The sequence below is a fragment of the Schistocerca piceifrons genome, chromosome 1, assembly GCF_021461385.2.
Source record: "Schistocerca piceifrons isolate TAMUIC-IGC-003096 chromosome 1, iqSchPice1.1, whole genome shotgun sequence".
Classification (NCBI taxonomy): domain Eukaryota; kingdom Metazoa; phylum Arthropoda; class Insecta; order Orthoptera; family Acrididae; genus Schistocerca; species Schistocerca piceifrons.
In genome coordinates, this window is record NC_060138.1 from 396423204 (window position 1) to 396427774 (window position 4571).

General features: G+C 47.7%; 2 pseudogenes; both read left to right on the forward strand.

Annotated features, from left to right (window-relative positions):
- Window positions 1-489: 489 nt before the first annotated feature.
- LOC124721088 lies at window positions 490-701 on the forward strand (annotated as a pseudogene).
- A 3275-nt stretch (window positions 702-3976) lies between these two features.
- LOC124721399 lies at window positions 3977-4188 on the forward strand (annotated as a pseudogene).
- The last annotated feature ends 383 nt before the right edge of the window (window positions 4189-4571 follow it).

Sequence of the window (4571 nt, forward strand, 5' to 3'; positions counted from 1 at the left end):
TTGTCACTCGGACTTTCAAACTACCCTTGACTTACCCATACCCCAGATTTGATATTGGCCTTCTGGGCATCACTAGAGTAGACTGTTCTGTGATACTGATAATATGGAAATTGGTAACATGCGAATTGTGTGAACCTTGTATGAAAAATTATTGGAAAATTGGAAAACGCATAATCTATCTTAGAGGATTATTACTTTGTTAATTCTATGGGCGATGGGATTATCTCGCCAGTTCGTTTGAGTGTGCTGCGTCGCTGTTTTTTTTTTATTTTGCCTTCATTTCTGTCTTTATTTATTTCTTTCTATTTAGTTTTTAAAATCATCACTTGCCTCACACCTGCAGAGGGAGGTGTGTTTCTGAGTAGTGTGTCGTCGCCCCCTGAGGCATAGCAGAGTATGCCTCCGCTTTTATTTTCGGTTTATGGCAATAAGTCTTGCTACTAACAACACCCTGCTTTACGTGCTGCGTCGACACTAGAGGATGGCGGCATTTTTGGAGAGGAAAAGGTAGGGCTATAGGGGAGGTAGGAGGGAAAGAAGTGTAGTATCTGTTCTTATCAGCTTAATATCTGATACGTCCTGCATCACACGACCAGAATATTAAACTCATTTTTGGCTTCTGACGGAGTGCTAGGGGCTTGCTCCACCTCTGTAGCGGGTTGGCCCGGCATTGCAGTACCGCCGGGATCGGCCCACCTAAAATTAATTAAAACACAGCCTGAAATGGGTTAACATTCTGCAGTGATCAGATATTCCGCTGGTAGCAAAACTTGTCGTAGTTGTTGATGTGCCCAGTAGTTAGTTGCTTACACACCACGATTTCTTTTAATTAATTTAAGATTATCTTAAGGAATTTTTTTTTTTTTTTTTTTTTTTTTGCGGTTAGCCGGACCGCACTTGCAGCCGCATTACGCTAGGCTGGTAATTTATGGGGGCACAGGACAGTGCCTTCGGATGCCTCGTTAGCGTCTCTTATGGTCTGGTCACAGATAATTTTAATTAAATTGTTTGGAGTTATAACCTTAGCTTCCGCGAACGTCGTCGTCGTCGCCGCCGCACGCACGCAGAATACGTGTGTACACACGCACACACACATATGCAGTAGGTGGTGGACGACGTAAGCACTCGGCTAGGTGTAGCTCGCGCCAGTATAGTTCGCACCGGCCTGACGCTGCTGTGGGGCGGCCTCACGGCTTCTCCACTGCCCTGGCAGCTAGCGGCGTTCAAATAGGAGTCGCAGTTTACTCCTCGACATGGAGGGTAGTACTGGGCTGTTGACGAGTGCTCTCGTATATTGTCGTTCCTTCCGGCACTTGCTTTTGCGATGTTTTCGACGGTCGCCTGTTGCCATATCAGCCCGCACCACCGTATGTCACTCCCTCATGTGGAACGCACACGCTGCAAGCATTTAGGCCCTGACACTGCGGTTTTTCATCTCTGGCGGTACTCCGCAAGGATACCGCCCTTCGATTGTGCCATTCCAGCACTAATCGAAGTGCTAGGTTTTCCGGCCTGTTAGGAGACCGCTTCTGCAAAATGTGCGAGGAGATTTTTGCTGGTTGCGAGCTACCCGCCGATTTTCTAGCTGTACGTATTGGCTTTAATCCAAAGGTCACAGGTCACTGATGGGCTAAAGACGTACGTCCCATCACCGTTCTTAACACTGATTATAAGTTGGTGGCACGAAGTGTGGCTTCACGTCTTAAACAGGGAATGAATAAGGTACTTTGTCCCACTCAATCATGTGGCGTTTCGAATCGAACCACCTTCACCGCTGCTTCTATATACCGTGATGCTGTCTTACTCACCCACCGCCGACGCTCGAACCCCGGCTGCAATTGATCCCTAGATTTCGCCGGTGCCTCCGATAGGGTCTCCCATCCTACCTGCTGGCCGTTATGTAGCGGATGGGTTTCGGGGAGCACTTCATAAGAGTCATCCGGCACTTCTTGGATGGAGCAAATTCCACAATCATTGTGAACGGTTGCAGATCACGACCAATTCCCATCAGACGATCAGTTCGACAAGGGTGTCCCTTGTCAGTGTATTTTATCGCTTTGGCGCTGTACCCCATGCTGCGTGACATCGGACGGATGGTCGATGGTGTTCCTTTCCCAGGCGTCACCTTCCGCAGTGTGGCGTAGGCGGATGGTGTAGGTGTGTTTGTAGCAAACGCCAGGGACATCGATTCGGTTCGCCGAGTCCTCCACGTTTATGAACGAGCATCCGGTGCCATGTTAAAATCCAACAAAATGGTGCTAATCCCACTAGGACCACGATCATTGACCATCGAACGCCCATGCTACCGGATTGTAGGGGAACAACGTATCTTGGGTCTTGAGGTGACTGCCTGTCCACAGCGCATGTTAACACTCACGTGCAGGCGGATTCTCACGCGCATCAGAGGACTTTGCGTGAGTCACACTGATCAACGACTCGACCTCCATCAACGAATCCAACTGATTAATACTTACATCCTATCACGGGCATGGTATGTAGCACAACTCCTTACGCTACCGAAACAAACCAGCAGAGCCATCTCACAAACAGTATATTGCCTATTGTGGCGGCGTGCACTATTCAAAGTTGATGCACAGACTTGTACACTGCCAAAAGTCGATAGTCGCCTTGGACTCATTGACTTTCCCCACAAATGTGCGGCAATCCTGATTCACCGTATCGCCACTTTGCGTGAGATTGACCCAGGTGGGACAACAGCGGTGCTTTTCGACCGTTATCGCCTACAATCGGCGCGTGCACCAGTATGCTTGACACATATTCCATTCCGGATGACGACAGTCAAGGACTATCACCTCAATCAAAGTTACATCCTAGCAGTGGCCACCGACAAGGCACGCACATCGAAGCGCCTTTACTAGGCGCTTCGAGGCCAGCTCACACCACACAAATTGGAGGACAGACGACCGTCGGTCATCTGGCACCACGCTTGGGCTAATATCAACCACCTAGCCCTTCCCACAGAAGTTTCAGCGCTATGATATCGCGTTGTAAACAATTTAATACCCACTAATCATCGCCCGGCGGCCATCCTCCTATGGCCCTCGGCTGCTTGCGGCCGATGTGGTGACGTAGACACCAGAGAGCATCGTCTCCTATGCCCTCACGTCACAGAAGTGTGGGACCTTGCACGTGTGCTATTAACGCTGATCGGTGGGACTACACTGGACTATGTGTCAGTCGACTGGTTCCTTAACCCTGGTATTCAGACCAACCCCCGAACACGACGTAACGCAATGGTGTGTCTCTTGGGCCAAACCATTTTCACGATCTATGACCTTTGCCTCGCAGATGCTGTCTCTTTCATGGACTACCTTTGGAGCCAGCATCGCCTGGCGGAATCTGACCGGAAATATACCATTACTTTTGCAAGATTTATTAAAGTTGCAATGGTTCATGGTTATCAAAAGGTGTTCCGGGCTAACTAAGGCACCTCGTATAAGAATTGCCTGAGTGTACCCCTGGATCTTTGTCACTCGGACTTTCAAACTACCCTTGACTTACCCATACCCCAGATTTGATATTGGCCTTCTGGGCATCACTAGAGTAGACTGTTCTGTGATACTGATAATATGGAAATTGGTAACATGCGAATTGTGTGAACCTTGTATGAAAAATTATTGGAAAATTGGAAAACGCATAATCTATCTTAGAGGATTATTACTTTGTTAATTCTATGGGCGATGGGATTATCTCGCCAGTTCGTTTGAGTGTGCTGCGTCGCTGTTTTTTTTTTATTTTGCCTTCATTTCTGTCTTTATTTATTTCTTTCTATTTAGTTTTTAAAATCATCACTTGCCTCACACCTGCAGAGGGAGGTGTGTTTCTGAGTAGTGTGTCGTCGCCCCCTGAGGCATAGCAGAGTATGCCTCCGCTTTTATTTTCGGTTTATGGCAATAAGTCTTGCTACTAACAACACCCTGCTTTACGTGCTGCGTCGACACTAGAGGATGGCGGCATTTTTGGAGAGGAAAAGGTAGGGCTATAGGGGAGGTAGGAGGGAAAGAAGTGTAGTATCTGTTCTTATCAGCTTAATATCTGATACGTCCTGCATCACACGACCAGAATATTAAACTCATTTTTGGCTTCTGACGGAGTGCTAGGGGCTTGCTCCACCTCTGTAGCGGGTTGGCCCGGCATTGCAGTACCGCCGGGATGGGCCCACCTAAAATTAATTAAAACACAGCCTGAAATGGGTTAACATTCTGCAGTGATCAGATATTCCGCTGGTAGCAAAACTTGTCGTAGTTGTTGATGTGCCCAGTAGTTAGTTGCTTACACACCACGATTTCTTTTAATTAATTTAAGATTATCTTAAGGAATTTTTTTTTTTTTTTTTTTTTTTTGCGGTTAGCCGGACCGCACTTGCAGCCGCATTACGCTAGGCTGGTAATTTATGGGGGCACAGGACAGTGCCTTCGGATGCCTCGTTAGCGTCTCTTATGGTCTGGTCACAGATAATTTTAATTAAATTGTTTGGAGTTATAACCTTAGCTCCTCGCGAACGTCGTCGTCGTCGCCGCCGCACGCACGCAGAATACGTGTGTACACAC